Source organism: Bacillus rossius, chromosome 3, assembly GCF_032445375.1.
Source record: "Bacillus rossius redtenbacheri isolate Brsri chromosome 3, Brsri_v3, whole genome shotgun sequence".
NCBI lineage: Eukaryota > Metazoa > Arthropoda > Insecta > Phasmatodea > Bacillidae > Bacillus > Bacillus rossius.
Genome location: NC_086332.1, coordinates 100,383,653 through 100,402,594, shown reverse-complemented (window position 1 = coordinate 100,402,594; position 18,942 = coordinate 100,383,653). Strand labels below are relative to the sequence as shown.

The 18,942-nt window shown below is 36.1% G+C and overlaps 1 protein-coding gene and 1 long non-coding RNA gene across 2 annotated transcripts in view; both read right to left on the bottom strand.

The window, feature by feature from the left end:
- LOC134531351 (uncharacterized) overlaps positions 1–18,942 on the bottom strand; it is a 98,788-nt gene that overhangs the window by 35,256 nt on the left and 44,590 nt on the right. The window lies entirely within an intron of this gene.
- On the bottom strand, positions 3,887–8,063 carry LOC134531079 (uncharacterized). The gene is made up of 4 exons (XR_010074926.1): positions 7,484–8,063; positions 7,228–7,368; positions 5,828–5,926; positions 3,887–4,174 (listed from the first exon to the last, which is right to left on the bottom strand). It is a non-coding gene; the product is annotated as an uncharacterized LOC134531079 (long non-coding RNA).

Genomic DNA, 18,942 nt, shown 5'->3' with positions numbered 1-18,942 from the left:
TTGAAACCTGTTTCTTCTCTTTTCCTTGACCGAGACAGCTCCAATTTCTTGACAAACTTGTTTGGGCTGAAACCGTCACACAATGTTTTGTGTAGTACGTAATGTGGCTTTTTGGTGTTGTGAGAAACAACTGCAGCGGAGCATCTTCCCTGATAAGATCTCTTTAGCGCATAGTTGATTCTCTTGCCTCCAACAATTTTGGCTATTATCGAGTTGAACTGTTCGACAACATTGCTATCGACATCATGAATTAAGCTCCTTGAATTATATGCTAAATACTTAACAGCTTTCATAATGTGTTCGTACAACTCACTCATTTTCAGTTCAGGCACAATATTTTTCTCACCTTCCTTAGGACCCGAACAAAAATACTGACAACACTTACTATGATCACCAAAGACATGGCTTGGTCCATTCAAAATGTCGGCTTGAAGGAGAGCTATTTTTTCACGGAGTGACATTTCTTCCGACTTACGATGTTTCACAGCTTCGGTCACTGCCCTTCGTAGTTTCAAAATTTTTTGAAGTAATAATTTCCTTTGCGATGAAGAACCAATCCTGTGCTGTTCTGACAAGTTCCTCAGTTTGGTACAATAATTTCGTAGAAGATGATTTCGGCACTCTATTTTTTCAACAGTTAGATTTGCATATGGTCGTGCCTCCAATATCTTCTTATAACAGCTACTGTCACCATCAGCAATCATTTTACTGTACTTCACATTGTAGAGCGCCTCACTCTGTTGAAATCCTTCTAGTATAATATTTGCTTCCATACTAGTGGAGCTTCCCGACCAATTTTTGTAGCAGGCATGCTTGGGAATGTCCTCTCCACTTGTACTTCGTGCACATACGTAACAAAACTTGTTCCGTACTGACATGAACAAAACCTTTTTCGTGTAGAATCCCACTATTGCTGCTACTCCAGAGGGTGCATTATAATGGGTTCTGTAGGATCTCTTCGACCAACAACCATCAACTGCAACAGTTAAAAGGGGAGTACCATTTTCATCCACATCGCCTCTTTCTACTGCTAGCTCTGCTTCTTCCTTTGCTGCATCCTGCATTTCTTTTATGGCTGCCTTTTCCCAGCCATCGCAAATCTTATCGTGTATTACTGAGTATGTTTTCGAAGACATGCTCGGCATTCCTATGCTAGCACATATTTCTTGCAGATGCGAAAAGCCACCTCCCACACTCATAATTCCAGAAACAGCTCTAGAATTTATGTCCATATGTGATGATGAAGTATCAGGATCTTGAGTCTGAATAGAAAATTTTCCGTTACACATGTTGCATTCTAAAACGATAACAGACCAAAGACCATGACGAATTTCATTTACGCATTTTAAGTTATTCAACGAACACCCAAAAGCAGGATTGTGGTTTCCAAGTTCGGTCATCTTCCTTAAGATAAATGAAATGTCCACTATACGATTTCCTTCGAGTGATTTTTCATTATCATTGTTGACATGTGCTTTGTTGGTAATGATCACTGTGGATACAGGCGTCTCCTTTTCAAGATCTTCTGAACTGCTATGCAAACCCCCGCACTGCTCTACATGGCACGCCGACATACCAGAGAACTGCAAATAACAGAACAAAAAAATATTTAAGAAACGTCCGCACCCCCATTCAAATTACATTTCTCTAAAACATATACATGAATACTCTTGACAAATGCAAAGTAGAAAAGTAGCAAAATTTTTCATATGGAACTAAAAAATGTTAATTGACAGCACTGTATGGGAAAACCCTCAAATGGATGTCAGTGAAATATCATGAACATATAAGTAGATGTAGTAATTACTAAACAAGTGTATATTCACGGATTTGTAATTTAACTGTTCTAAACTTTGATGGGAAATTAATTTTTTTCATACATTCAATTTAGAATTAGGGGTAAGTTCGGGAAAATTTACGTATACGAGAGCAAAATTTAACAAACATGTATAAAATTTTGTTGCTGCATGCTAATACAAATTACCCTTAAAATGTTATTTTTGTTACATAAGGTTTACTTAATTGTTTCATTATTTTAAACCGTACATATCTAAAAAACTATTTATGATTGTATCACGCTAATATAATGTAATATAACATATAAGAAAAAAACTGAACGAAATTAAATCTATTGTATTTCATTTTTCTCACTAATGGTACATAAGTATGGAATTTACTTCAGACAAAATACTACTGTTGGCAGTAATAATGGTCAAGTGCATTGTGTGTCGGACTGCTCATACGAGGTGTTGTGGTTAGTGCACAACTCCCGCCATGATTATCATTACATTAACAAGGTAAAAAAATCTATATTTTTAATCTTATGAAAACTAGTAAACCAACATTAAACTTCTTCATTTTTAATGAAAATAACTGTACATAATTATATCTGTCTCAGAAAAATTTCTAAGGCGACTTTTTTTCAGAGTAGATATTTTATTACTGAACGTTCATGTATGTAGACCAAGTCAGTAAGGTGCTTTGTTTTCAACTAAAACATTTATAACGCTTTTCATATAAATAAAGGCTTAAAACTACAAAATCTGTTAGAAAGGAAAATTTATAGTTTTATACTCATCAGTTCAGCATTACCCATGACTGCATGCTATTAAAATTTTGAAACGACATAAATCAGAATTTTATAATAAGTAAACGTTCTTAAATCTCTGCACGAGACGTTTTCGGAGCTATAAATATTATTTATAATTAAGATATTAGTCTTTTTAAAATTTGAGAAATTTTCAATCTTAGGTATCGTTATAATGAAACTACTGAAATGTATTACGGATCAACATTAAATTAAAAGTACTTATTTCTTCCTGTTTCATCTTGCAAATACGTGTATTTAAAGGATGCTGAGCCCTGCATGCTACATGTTGTTAGAGTTGTTTAAGTTTTGGCACATTTTAACACTGTCTTCATTATTCTAGTAGTGGAAATTTTAATTTGACATGGTTCCGTGGCTTGTTAGCGACTGTGTAAAACATTTACTTTTTATGTCAACCATGACAGAACTTCATATAAATTATTGCTGTCACATTTCAGCACATTTTACTTTTGCATAAGGGTACAAGATAAATGTATTTTCTTTGTACTGTCTGAAAGCTGCAGATACTTAGTTTTTTGACATGAACAATTAAATATGTTATACATATATAATATATTTATAATATATATAATATTATATATTAAGTATGTTATATAAATATGTATACATAAAATACACATTCTGTGATGCCATGTCACTTACACTGCAGGATACGCCTGGCAGTCACTTGGTCCTATGCTCTAAGCGGCCGATTCGCGAAAACAACAGAAGCAACTCACACACACACATATACATAAATACATAAAGGCCATTCAGAATAATCGTAACATTTTGAAAGGCCTCCTTAAATTCTATTTTTACCCAGCTTGTATCTTTCCGCCACATGTTAACATGAACAATGGCTGGCGATGTAAAATGCATCTATCGGTAGCGCTCAGCGGACGTGTAACTTTATTACGACATGAACTGACTAAAAGTAAACACTGAGAAATAACTGAAATTCTTTCATAAAGATACGTTTTAAAGTACCTGGAATACAACTACAGTATAACTATTTCATTTGGCTTTATTTCAAGATTACAGTATTTAAATAATACAATAAATATAATTATTTTGCGTTATTACTTGCCAACCTCACTAGCAGTTTTGCAAACCATTGTTATTGTCGAGACTCGTGCTCAAGTGACTAGTAATTTTTTTCAAAGGTTCTTCCAAAATGTTACGTTTATTCTGAATTTGCCTGTACATACATATACACTCACACACACACACTAATTGCAACTCAACTCATGGGGGAAAATTTTCACATTCAACTTGCACTTTTAAGTCTGGCACAAGGCTGGAAATTTTTCAAATCTTCAGTCCAATATCGTATTCCATTGCCTCTACTTCACTCGTGAATTCTGTACTAGATCATAATGCAGAATATGTACATTCTTTTCTGTATTAATTAAATGGAGAAAACGTACCTCTTGTGTATTCTGAGGTGCTTCGGAGACACCACATGTTGGGACACTAGCTGGGCATTGTAATTCCGCAACATCTTCATGTCTTTCCCAGAATGTGCATCCAGACTCGTGTAGTATCGAAACTGGCTGTAGACAAGTATATGATTTGGAATTCAGGCTGTAAATAAAAATAAAAAATTAAACTAACTGTCCAAAATAAAACATTAGAATATTTGAAAAAGCATACGCTGTTCTGTTAAAAAAGTAATGCATATGAATCATATCGGGAAAATGGAAATATGAAAGTAACTTCTTTCAGTTACGTAATATTAGGTGACTTTACATATATTTAAATTATGTAACGTATCATGCTTGCGTGTTTCACTACAATTTATAAACTAGTTAAAAAATTTAAAGCAATACGTGTAGTTTAATTCAACTGGTGAAAACGTAATGTATGTGTCACATATGAAATCCGCATTATAGCAGTTCTTAAAAGTATATAGGCCTACAGTTTCAATTTATTTTTTCGTATTTAAATTAGGTCTAACCTATCTGCTTTACAACTGTCTGGTTATGGGGGCGACTACAAATTTTATTAATAAAGTTTAACAACAATTATTCTTCATGTTCATAACAAAAGAAAGCCTAAACAAACTAAGTTGGGTATTTGCTACTTGAGTTTCAGTTATATTCACGTAAAAGAAAACATCTTTAATATAAACATTCAGCAATATAATAAGAGTACGTCGAAAAATAAAGGTCTTCTGGAAGACATAGCAAAAGGGAAACCAATAGCTAACTTAACAGAGTCATAGTAAACATACTTTTGTACCACCCTGACGTCTGGTTTCTTTTAGATCTTCGTTTGTTGCAGAAATAGTTACAATTAGTTACTACCGACAAATAATGAAGGTTAAATTTCCTCAATTTTCAGGATGCTCTCAACCATTTTTGACTCAATATTTGTCAGTTATTTTTCTTTAAGCATGACAAGTCCCCTGCATATTAGTTCAGAAAACGTTCATGTCAGAATGTTATCCCAGTTTAAATGCATCCTATGTTCCGATTACCGTTGTTAATTCATGTAGATAAAGAAATAAACTTAATCATTTATATTAGCTTGACCTGTATCTATGTAACGGAATCTTTGGACATGATTTTCTCCTACTTCAAAACATCAGATCGCCTCGAACTTTACATATGCCTACTTATTACGGACTGATGACAAGACAATCAGTTAGTAAATTTGTCCCAGTATAATTGCCAGGATCACAAGGATATCAATAAATAAAATAACGGGATACTGGTTAATGACTATCAATTGAACAAAAAAATTAAAAGTAAATTATAGTTAAAAAAAATCTCAAACACGCTTTATTAGAATACTGAACTAAAAAAATGAAAAATAATTTTCAACACATAAAATAAAACTAGAGTGCTGAACCAAAAAATAAATATTTCACCATTTCATGTGTGGGGTGCTCTATATTAATAAATTTCATAATAAACAGATATTGGTTAAAGTAAAGTCTCCAAGAAGAAACCATACAAAGCACCCCTCGCTTTTGATGCTAATTTTTTTATCACTAGTTTTATTCTAGATGTATTGTATATTTTTGTTTCATTTTTTAGTTCGTTTTTCTAATAAAGCGTGTTGTTGTAGTTTCTTCAACTATTATTTATTAATGTTAAACTTCATTACATTTCGGAAAACGGAATTTACCTTTACGCGGAAATAAAACTACTATATCTCTTCTAAAGCATTGTGCCGTGTCGATATTAATTTAACGACTAGCAAAATTTTCCTAGGTATTAGGCCTATACATACTTGTCTCGAACTATTGTTTGTGTCACGGGCTTTTCAGAAAGTACTTCCTGCAGATCTACATCTTGACTGTTATGATGATTCTCTTCGTACTGCAAGATTCTGAAAAAAAAAATTAATAAAACAGTAGAAAGTAGGAAATTACATAATTGTTATGGTTGTAAGCCAGGCTTAGCAAAGCAATTTATAAACCAACAAAGATACAACAATATTAAGTTCCTTTTATTGCTGCTTAGCTACACATGTTCACACAGTTGTGCTTTCCTGTATTACTCATATCAGTCTTCGTCACTGAATTTGTTATTCACAATTTACACAACGCAGAATCCTCATTGTAAAAATTAAAGCTTTTGAGACGTAGGCCTATGTCAAATATTGAAGTTTTCAATAACCCAGAAAACTCAAATAGGCGACATTGCAATTCAGAAAAAAGTTGTTACTTTCCCAAATATTTTAATGCTAATGCCTACATTATATCTAATTGGCTTATTTTTTCTTTCAGCCAAGCAGCACTCAAAGGAATAAACAGCAATAAACATGACATGAAATAAAGCCCTACAATGAAGAGCGACGGAATAAGAAGGGTGGGGTAAATGGGAAATCCCCTAGAAAATACGCCGTCCATCGGCAACGTCCGCCATGTTTACCGCATGCGAAACATAAGGACTATGAACGCACTGGGAATCGAACCCGGATCACCTTGGTAGGAGCCGAGTGATCTGACTACTCTGACATCATGTTGTTAAATACCATTCATATTTTTTTTTAAACGCGTAAGAATAAACATAGAAAACCTAAGTTCAGTTCGATTGCTACGAGATCTAAACGGCTTTCAATCACGTTATGTCTAGGAACGATATTTCTGGAAACTGAAATAATTTTCGTTCTGTCAGTAATGTTCTGCGTAAACAGTTAAATAAAAAAACTATTTCGGTTTAGCCGCGGCGCGAAACTGTAGATACGTATCGTCAAGCGAACGCTCTACCATCTACGCTACTGAAACACATATCAATAGAGTTCAAAAATGTTGTACTAAAGCCAGCGTATTATAAAATTTTAATGAAATCTTTGTTGTTAAATGCAGTTTTCGGCAGGCAAGCGATTTATAACCTGCACTGTTTAAAACAAGGATAAATCACCAACATCGGAGCTCTAAAAACAAAGATCTGGCTACAACTTATCTGAGATTTTCGCTAGCAGTATAAGGTTTAGGAATACAGATAAGGTCTAGGTACAAGCTGAGCCTAAACCTTTATAAACACGTTTAGTAACACCGGCCAAGTGGTGTCGATAAAGTTAGGCGTTCAGTAAAGGTAAATGCTGGTGAAAATGCTATGCAAATTAAATAAACACGGAAGACATGTAACGTAGTGCATAATTAGTTTAAGAGAATTTTAACTTACTTTGTTCCAGTTATCAAATTGAGAATTCCGCTTTCACTACGACTTGTAGAAGGTGCCGACCATTCCTCGTTTCCCTTATTGATTACTGTCGAAGTATTCTCCTCTGGAATTTTCGAGTGTTCTTGAAGTCTTTTCTTTTTCCTAAGAAATATGTCACAATATTATATATACGTTCAAGACACTTCTTGAAATTACAACTGTATGCATGTGTGACATTTTTGTGTCCAGTAAAAATGTCAGATAAAGATTTGCTTACCTTTCTTGCTGGTATGCGATCGCCGCCGTTGCTTTCCTTTTCTTTCGTCGAGCACTTAACCATAAATGTCCCGACTTGCCAATTCTCTTGTCTCGTTTCTCTTCCATTTTTGTGACGTTTTACCACAACACGTTTTACCGCACGCTAAAGGCAAATAAATTTACAAATCCCGGGAAGGAAATATTAACAGAATAAATCGACCCAACAGCTTCTACTGGCGCTCTGAATGACAACGGCTATATTAAATTACCAGGACGTGAGTTTGGAACCTCGCGCAGATAAGCGCGCGTTATCGTCCAACAACTTCCCCTCCTGCGCCTTCAGGAAGGGCCATCCCCTCTCCGCACGGACTCCTGCGTGGGCTCGGCGTGTTTCAACCGTCGCTCGAGGCAGGCAGCAGGAGCCAGGCTCTGGTCGCGCGAAAATATCCACTTTTCACAAACAATTACACGGAATTCCAATGCTGTGACCATCAACTTTTATGGTATCATTTTAGTCAGAAAAATTAGTACTTTAGTCCTAGGGATGTAATAATCAAATATTTATGTTAAGGAAACAAGAAAAGAGGCACCAAATACCTTCTTTTGAACAATTTTTTAAAGTTATTTGACATAGTGGCACATAAAATTCTAATCGGTAGATACAGCGAACCAACTTCTTTCTCGTGAGGAAAAAATAAGCAATGCTGTATCTTTAGTAGTATAATTTAAAAATGATTGAGAAAAGGTAGGTGTATTCCAAGTTTCGACAAGCAGTACATAAGCCTCTTAAACACCAAATGCAAGCCGTCAGGATTTTGACCTCAGCCGCCAACATTGCAATTTTCGACCAAAAATTCTAAATATTAAACAAAAATTAAAAAATTGTTTATTTCAAATGTTTAGTTACTTAATCGATTTCGGTCCTCGGTTAGATTCCCGGTGAGAGTAAACGTGTAATTTATAAATAATTTTTTTTTTAAATTCTTGATTACAAATTAAACAAAATATTAATAAAAAATCTTGATTACGTTACACCACCATCTTTAAATAGAACTCCCACTCTCTAACAATGCAAATTTCATTATGGCCGCCTACTTGAAAATCCGTAACCGTCCGATATTAACGGATTTTTTTTTAAATTAATAAAAAAATAATTTGATTAAATTTTAAAAAATCATTTCTTGCGTAATGGAGTCCTAGGTTCAAATCCAGCGAGGTAAACCTATAAAAATGGTGACGGATACATCTTCCACGGAAGCCACTGGCAGACTGACCTCTCACCACTAATGCCAAAGCATCATACCAGCCAGTATGACTTCATAACAGCAATCTTGGGTCCTACAATATGTTGATGCTTGGTGGAAGTCGCCATCTCATTTAGGTCTGCTAGAGGGAGCTGTCACCATAATAGTTTAATTTTTTTCCCGATATAGTTCAGTTGTATTTATCACCGTGGAGTCCGCTATATTGTCAGTCGTCTTGGTAGCCATCTTGAAATTCTGTAAATTTGAAGATAGAAAATCTGGAAATACCAAAAAATTATTTTGAAAAATCACTTGAAATAATGATTGATTCGGTCGATATGTGTCCAGAGTTAAATTCTAGTTTGATACAATAAAATATAATTTGATTAAAACTATCAAAAAATGACAGGTTCGAGAAAATAAAATGCCAAATCAAAATCATATTGCATAGTGGATTTTTAACACAGTCATTCTTCTCGTGTTGTCTTCCATTCTTTCTAAAGATAAATTCTTTGCTGCAAAACTTACGCCTGTGTCCTTTCGATACAGCGACAGTCACCGACTCAGGATTCATATTAGTTACTGTGACTAATGTTAGATACAAACTGACAGTTTTCCAATTGGAGCCATTACTTAAATATAATTTTTTAAATATTTCTTCAGCGAGAGTTAAGTTATCTCATGCAAAGGTACTTGTTGTATGTTGTAAGTAGTTCTGCTTTTCAACAACAGATGACACCACGTGTTGCTTGCAGGTAAATATTATTTCATGCGGGATGCAGGATTCTCACTAACGAACGCAATATAGGGACGGCTTCGCTAGACTCCAAGTTCTTGTTCTTCCAGTTAGTGTTTCTCAGATTTCTGAGGGCATATTATTATTTGACTGAATAACGATATTTTTTTTAATTACACCTGATAAAAATATTGCAAGTGTTGATTTAGTAGCATAAATTCACTAATTAAATGTAACCTTGAATAAAATAAAATGTCTCATTAAGAGTAAAACTCCTTCATGGAGAGATCGGTTTCTCAGAAATAACCAGAAGCACTTGGAGAAACCACAGGAATGATCGCAAGCACACGGAGAAAACCATCATAATATTGACAAGAATAATTAGGAGCACACGAATCGACGACTCCATGTTCGTATATACTTTTTTTTATTAAAATTTGATTAATTAAATGGCTTTATAAATTTAAATTATTTTTTTTTATTTTTCTGATGAAATTTACGAATTTTTAAGATGGTGGCTATAACGAATATTGTAACGGCTACATAATCATCCGAAATGCGGGAAAACAAATTGAAGTAACTTTTTATTAAAAATTTTCTTTATAATTTTTTTAATAATTCATAATTTTTCCCTATTTCTTTATAAAAATTATTGTTTTTCAAGATAGCCGTAATACGAATCGTAACGATGACGTCATAATTAAAAATGGCGGTAGGTTCTAGAATCTAAGATGGCGGAAAACAAAATGACGGTTGTGCTATCATAGTTCTAAGTGTCGGATACCAAGATGGCGGGTCAATATGGTGGATCCAAGATGGTGGCCGGGGTCAAGGTCGAAGGACAAGTCATATAAGATTACCGCAGTGATGTTACAATCCAAGATGGCCGACAGTTTCTCCGCATCCAAGGCTAGGAAATACATTTATAAACTAGTACTTATTTTGTTACAAAATAAAGATAAGTTTAAAAGACCATACTCGAAAAGCCAATTAACCTGAATACGATCTGTTTTTTAATACATTTTGATTTTGTATTGCAAATATTTCAAAGAAATTTGATTCCACAAGCTAAAAATTATGCGTAAGATTCTAGAAAAAAAAAGTATTTTTAAATGTTTTATACGTGTCTTGGGTTCAACTAATAGTAGTTATTATATGCTTTAGTGATCTAATTTTGACTTTCAGTTTCTTGCACGGTTACTCTTTGGAACAATAGGAACGAACCGTTAGCATCTGAGCTGGCTTGGCCACGCCTAATGTAAACATTGGCCTTGGATTAGCTAATTAAGTGATGATTATCTGCATTGTTTTCATAGTGTAATGACTAATGGAATCATGATGCGTTCGTAGTTCTCTAGGAAAATCAGTTAACGTTCAATGTTTATGTTCTCTCAAAGATTATTTCATGTAAATACTCGTAGTGAAAGTGTGTAACTATTTTTCAGGTTCTTAATTCACATGGATGAGATGTTCTTTGTTTCAGAGAGCCATAAAAATGTATTGGTTTTTTATATTTTATGACAAATAATACTAAACTTTTAGTGTAATTATAGATATCTATTAACATGCAAAATCATTCCAGCTATTGTAATATAATATTACTTAGAAATAAAAAAAATTTTAATTATTCAATTGGTTAAGTAAGAAAACTGTGGCACCACGTTACATATTTGGACGTGGTCAGCACAATTATAAAGATATTTTCTTGTTTGAACATTCTCAAGCAATACGATTACAAACTTTTGCGCAAAGTTCGTTGAGAATATTGTCTTTGAACGCTCAATGCAAGCCGCACGACTGCGCCAAGTCAGTACTCGGCGAGATGTCAGTACTAGTACATTGGCCATTAGGCGGGGTGATCCTGCACATACAGTGTTTGGTAGTCGCCTTCACGGATGGTAAATGTTTGTGACGGGCGACGAGTTCTAGCGGTTCTGTTCCGTGGCTCGGAGTCGCGACCCCAATTTGTGCAGGCCGCCGGATCGAAGACAAATCGCCGGTAACGCGTGTCGACCGGGACAAAGGGCCACGGGGGGGGGGGGGGGAGGCCAGGAGGAGCCGGCTGTGTAACAATCAGAGCAAGGAGGAGGGAGGGAGGGAGGGAGGCCTGCTGCGTCATGCTTCACGCCCGTCGAGAGCGCGGCAGCCCGTGGAACATTGTGGTATACTCAGAGTAAGCAATACACAGAGTGTTCGGTAATTGTGGGGCAGAAATTTCATAGGTGTAGCGAATGCCAAAAAAAAAGCTATTTTTGTCCAGGAACATATGTCCGGAAACGCAACGCTGCAAAGTTACAGGAGGAAACACTTTATGCTACGCTTGTATTTACACATGAACACCATCGAGCTCACATCGCTACTAATATTATAAATGCGAAGGTGTGTTTGTTCTTCTTTCACGCAGCAACGGAGCAACGGATCGACATGATTTTTTATATAGAGATATTGTTGGGATTTGAGAGTGCCATAGGCTACTTCTATCCCGGAAAATTCCATGATACTTCTGGGATCTGGAGCGTAATTCTATTATAACTTCTTCATGCCAAAATGGCAAAACATGTGCAATACAAAAAAAAATATTTCTGTCCACCACACGGTCATATAGTAAGCTATGGCAACTTCTTATCCTTATTCTTGGCGAGACCCATCCGCTTAGTGGAACTCGCGATGGCTACCGAACCAACAGTTTAGTTTTGAATTTCCTCAATAGATGGCGTTGCCTTGAATTTGAAACGTGCTATAGTTTGGTGCGTCCGTCATGTCATCCCTAGTGGGTTAAAAAGCCCTCTCATAAACTGGTGCTGAAGGTTGGCGGTTTTCCTGATGCGTAACCTCATGCACCGAGATTGTGCAACGGTACCAGGCTGTGTATTACAGAGCTGAGGAGAAACATATTCTCGCCGGAGTAGCTAAAGGAAAGAGCGTGTTAATTACCCCCGTTCCAACAATTCCCAATAATTTTTCATTGCAATATAAGAGGCTATAATTGCTACTAAAGTTAGCATTTGCAATGACAATCAGTCCCAGTGCCAAACATCAAAGTTGCAGGAATTTATTTTGGCACTTCTTGCTTCTCGCTTGGTCAGCGCTATGTTGGCTTTTCAAGAGTATAGATTGCCCAAATCTTATACATACTGACGGAAAATAAATAATATAATGGTTTTACATAAATCCATTGCATTAAATTAAGAGTAACAAACAATATAAACTCCGGCACTCTACCATGTCAATGAAGCGCAAAATGCATTAAAAATGAATCTCATGTTTTTTATACCTATAGTTAATTTCCTCTCTTGACTCACTTCCCTCTTGGTCCAATCTTGAATTCCACGCAAATCTAGTAGCGGGCAACATCATGTTATAAAATCAGATGGGTACTTCATATAGGGCTATAAATATATATAAAGTCTTACTATTAACCAGTTAAAAAATATAATTTTGTTATGAATTAATTTATGCACTTGACAGTTTTTTTATGTATATATCATTACTAAATATCTGTGGAATTAATAACATACTTTCCTTTCAATGTTAATATATCAGCAATACCCTGAAATTGCGTTAGCGAAGCCATGGGTTATTGGCTAGTATAATATAATACCATAAATGTATGGGAAAGTGCGCATATCGTTACAAAATCGTGGCAAGAGAAACGTTTGCGAAACTAATAACATGGAAATTTAACAATTACAAAAAATATAAATTTAGACTTAAACTCTGTATGTAGGCTAAAAAATTTTATAAGTGTTACTGATCATTATTCGTTCTTTGAATAGTCCTTGCAATGCGTATGTCCAAAATTATTTCATGAATCGGATAGTTATTTCTGTTCGCGTAAAGTATTTGGCATCACTAATGAACATTTTAAATTAATTATTCCTCTACACTGTCTATAATTTATGTTACAAAATTAATTACAAGTGTACCTTTTATTTAAACCGAATTTTCCTACTTAAAATAATTGCAACTGCTTTTGTATCATTAACTGATTGTAAATTTTTTAACGTTTGATTACAACAAACTAACATTATGCGTTTTGCACCGATCGCGATCGGCCAATAATAATAAACTGTAGCCAGTTTAAAAAGTTTCTCACGTACCCATAGAAGAACGACTCACTAAAGATTGTAAAACTTACCATCTTTAAAGTGGAATTGCTGGTGTGATGAATAGTTCTTAGCCGAGTTTAGAAGAGCAGCTGTGTTGATGCATGTGTGCTTTCAATATCCCGAGAGCAGAAGTCGGCGGCTACTCCTCGATGCTATCAGTGACACATTGATGTATTCCTGCCGGCATGATTAGTACCTGCCCTACCCTTGCCACTCATCACAGAATCCAGCTGGGAACCCATAGAAGCGATTTCCCTTACGCAAGTGATATTTTATCAAGTTTTATGTAAATATCTTTCATTTAAGTAGTAGGGAATAGTTCATCTGCGCACAGGATTAAGGATGGTAATTAGGGATCGGGTCAAACAGGCCACCATCTCCGATTTTTAAGGGAAATAATCCATAAAAATTCTCAGAAAATACTCAAAAATCCTCAAACAGTCACAAAATTTCCTTATTTCGAAGGGAAAAATCCCGTTTTGAGGGAAACTTTCCCATTTTTCCTCACAAAATCCTGAGGGAAATTTTCCTTAGAGAGGGGAAATTTTCCTCAGAAGCCCCATCAGATATGATATTGATCAATAAGTTGAAAATCTTTAAATTTTGACCAAAATGATCCAAAAAATTTCCAAAAAAGTATTAAAAAATTGTTTATTTCCAGTATTCAATCACCTGATCAAACGCGGACATATGGTCAATCTCCGACGAGTGCAAACATGCAATTTATGTATAAAGATATTAAATATTATTTTAAAATATTTTATTACAATTTTAATAAAATTTTAATAACAAACACACTTATTTCATGGACCTTGGTGATAATGAGTTCCTTCCAGCCAAGAGTTATCTAGTAAAATATTAATGAATTGTTTTTAATCATTAAAATTCTTAAATGAAAAACGCCCTTACGTCTTGGCCCTTGGAGTCCTCAATTCGATTCCCGGGGAATGTATTTGTAAAATTAAAGAGACAATTTATAATAATTCCCAGTAAACCACCTGACTTAGGCCTATATCAATAAATATATTTTTTTTCCGAAATTATGATGTGAGGATGCCATCTTAGATCCGCCATTTTGTTTTTGCCTGCTGGATAATGCACCCACCATCTTGGTTAATTTTTTACCCACTAGAGAGTTAGTATTTATTACCAGACCACCATCTTATCGGCAATCTTGACCGCCATTTTGAAAATCTGTAATTATTAACATAAAAATTTAGAAAAATTCCAAAAATCGTCAAAAAAATTACTCTTTAATAAAATGGTTGATTCGATAGAATTTAGTGCTTGGTTTAGTCCTTGGCCTATGCAAAAAAAAGTAACTTTAGCCTTAAAATATTTAATTAATAAAATATGGTTAAAAGTCCCCAAACTGGCATGAATTCTCCATCCAACAGACACCAGTAAGCCGCTATTGGCATATTAGTGGTCATCTAGAAAGCTGTAATTATTAACCTAATAAATGGTAATATTCTAAAATCATAATAAATTTTATTAATATATTAATTGATTCGGTTGATTTCCATCCTAATATCGATCCTTTATCAGTGCTAAGAGTAATTTAAACTTAAATTCTTTTTTTAAAATTCTTTTTCCCATTACCTTTCGTCGATTGTAATAATCTTCATTACTAAGACAAGGATTCAATGCAGGATAACTGTCCGATGAAATAAATATGTTACTCGATATCACAATGCCCCTCATGGCGGCCGTATTCGGTGCACCTAATGATTACCAGAATGCAAGCTAAAAACATATAGACCATGTGTCTCCAATCCACGAGGTCTTCTTTGTGAATACTAAGTATGCAATACGTCCAAATAAAAATCAGTGACAAGCATACTCGTATTTAAGGAGATTTATCGAACCATGGTGCCTTTTTCGATGATTGGTATTCCTTTCAACCAAGTCATGTGTATTGTAAACCATATAGGCCAATCGTATCCCAACCACAAGGCCTTCATTTTATGTTTTTGTCATATTTTTTCAAACCAATATGATCTATTTCAAGCAGGCAAGGCAAGATTCTCTGAACTGTCAGACCTACAGTATCGCTGTAATCTATTTTAAGCAAATAAACCTACTAACTAAGAATTTTTTACTCTAACTATAGGACCAAGAATCTCTGAAAAATATTTTACACTTACTACAAGACCAAGAGGTTTTAAACCATTAAATAGTCAGTCTTTACTACTAACTTGTCTTCGCTCATTTAATGAAAAGGACGCTCATTTAAACGAACATTCAACTCGATAGGATACGATAAGTAGTATACGATCGGTTGGATATGATAGGATACGATCGCAGGTTACAATAAGATACGATAGCAGTATACAGTTTGATACGATCGACAAGATACGATAGAATACGGTTCTATCTGGCTACAATAGTTCAAATTGCTCCAACTTCATTTCGCTCCATTTGGCTCCAACAGCTCCAATTGCTCAAACTGCTTTTGGCTCAAACTGTTCCAATTGCTCCAACTGCATTTGGCTCCAACTGCAGTTGGCTCCAACAGTAGTGTGTATTGATTCCTCCTGCGCCAGTTGACTAATACGTTCGGATCTTCCTATGATGTGTAATCAATCTATTCCGCTGCTATCATCTTCCCTATATGTTTGTTATTAATATTGTTGAATTTTATTTCCGTCTCTACAGTTTGCACAATATAGGCCAATATGCATTTATATATTTTTTGCCTTTGGTAAAGTTAGTCTACCCAAGATCCAACGATATTTCAATCGAAATATATAATGATTTTAATTATAACCTATCTCCAAATAATAATGGGAATTTTGCAAGTCACTACTAGCAGATCACTTGCAACATCGATACACACGATCTCATAATTTCGTTAGCCATTGACTCAGTTCCAAGCATGGAACTGGAGTACGGACTTTACGTGTGAGACGTGTTTAGCTGAAAATTACATTCAAGAAAGACAGATAAAAAATAAGCTACAAACACCAAATGCACTTAACATGTTGTTAGAGATGAGGACATTAAACTGAAATATTTATATCAAGACAGTTTAAAACGCTGTAATTCTTGTCCCTCTTATAGTGGAAATAAATTTTTTCAACATCATGTAGTTGTTTTCAGACTTACAACGGAGTTTCTTGCTTTCAGCAACCCCATTCTCATTGTTCCGATCAAGTTCGAAAAGAGATTATTTCACCAATCAAGCCAAAAATGAATTGAATCGTGCAGGCATAAAAAAATAATAATTTAAGCTTAACCAACTGCCAGATTTTCCCGCTGTGAAATAATATCCCTAAATATTGTTTACCAAAATAACATTACCTAAAAATACTTTTAAATCACTCACTCACGTGATGGTTAAAACGTAGCATTATTCGGTTTACACATGCAACACAGAACTGAAGTAGACACTAAAAAATAACACTATTCATAACAGAAGCGAAAATCTGTTGGGTTCGTTGAGGCCTTGGATAGGAGAGGGTGTTGCATTCAGCCATATGGTATTGCGTGTGAGGTCACAAGTCATCAGAAAGGGGCTTTACGATTCCAGAGGAGCTAGGCTCTCTTGGCAATGATTCACTTGACTGATTGCTAGACTTGGAAAGACTTAGTTTATGGAAGCAAACGTTTCTTACTGGTTCCACCTTCATTCAGCCTATTTTGCATGAGTGCCACATCCACACGTCCGTTATTCGTCCAAACATTACTAAGACCTGTGAAGAAAAAGTTCTTCCGACCAAGGATTAAGAATAGGCTGCAAATTTTGAGAATCATCTGGGCACGTAATATTGAAATTGCAGTTATGACCATAGTTAGGCAGCCTTAGTAGAATACTGCATTCGTCGTACTGATTCAACAAGTTAAGAGAAGCTTATTAACAGAATCTTAATTGTTTTCAGTCCTCTTGGAAACGCCCAGACATCCTCACGGTGTGGTAGTGTACAGTTAGTGGTGACTCATCGGCTTGGAATCGGGTTGTTGTCACGTCGCAGCACGAGGTTTCATACATTCAGGAAGAAGGTTCACACGGAGGCACGGCGCTCTTCCAACACTATGCCATCAGACGCTTGGCGTCAGCATCATCCTTACGCACGTACACACACCTACTCACAACACGCGCTTGTCTCCGCAAAAGTTCTCTATAAACACACACGAGACCAAACATCAACTCCCATGTCCCAGCAGCTTCGGTAAAGCACCGGGCTTAGTTTTATTTCCATGCGTCACGTTCTATTTGCTGAAGAGTTTTTCGATGAAGTGCTAAAAATAAAATACTGAGGGGGAGATGTTAGTCGGCGCTGAGGTTTGCCCTGGGAGCGCGCGGTGAGTCACTCTGTCCACAGGCGGTAGCCTCGGTGTCTCGGCGGGGAAGCACTTGACTCCCGTGGGGACATTCCTTGATTACCGCGCGCCTCGCTCCAGTCCAGAAGGTCACACCGCTCCCTCGCGATAGTGGCGCAGCATAAAAGTCCCAAGTGCATATCAAAAAGTTATTCTCATTAAGTTCAAAAACGTGCCAATGAACACAGGCTAAGAGATCGTGTTTGTATGTTACCAATTTAATTACCTTAGTTAATTTCACAAATTTTATCACATTAATGATTTCTATGATTTCAAAGGTCTGTGTTAGAACTCTATCCATGCTGAACGAAGAAGGAGTTCACAAGCTGCCAGAAGCTGTTTTTATATTTTTTGTAAATATTTAGTTTTTAATTTTTGTTAATGAAATGTTTATGGAGTTGGCTAAAATTTGTGGTTCGTGATACGCTTGTCTTCAAGGTATGCATATCTCTTTGGCGTTACAGAGTCAGTGAGTCAGTGATGAGCGTAACTATAAAAAGGATAATTAGCGTGTCGTTATTTTCATCAGCTATTGGTAAAACAAAACAAAAATCGCTAAATGTATCAGTAGTCCATGAACTATCGCCGAATATCGCGGCAGGTGGCACCGCTATTTAAAACACGCGCACTTGTTTACCGCCCAATTCAAATTCGAAATAGAAGCGACCGTTGCGGGCAAGCAGAGGGGCCTAGTGTAAAGGAGGGGCGGGGGAGCACGTGGCTGGGGGACCTGTGTTTACCTCGTAGAGGCCGGGTCGCACGGACAACCTTCCTTATACAGCAATTACGGCGCTGCGGCGGGGTGCATGGGCGGACCGGTCGCCCCCCACCTCCCTCCACCCAGGGGGAACGAGGTCACGTGGCTGGACGACGCCCTTGCTCACCGCGCCACCCGCCGCCAGTCGCCCAGTGGCGAGCTTCTCCCCCCTGCTGAACCCACTCATGCTGGATGCATTTACGTTTTCTAGGGCTTCCTAATACCATCCCTCTCCTCCGTTACACATTTAACAAGAGATTCTGCATCCACCACTGCAGTCACCTCATACAAACAATAACACACGCGTTT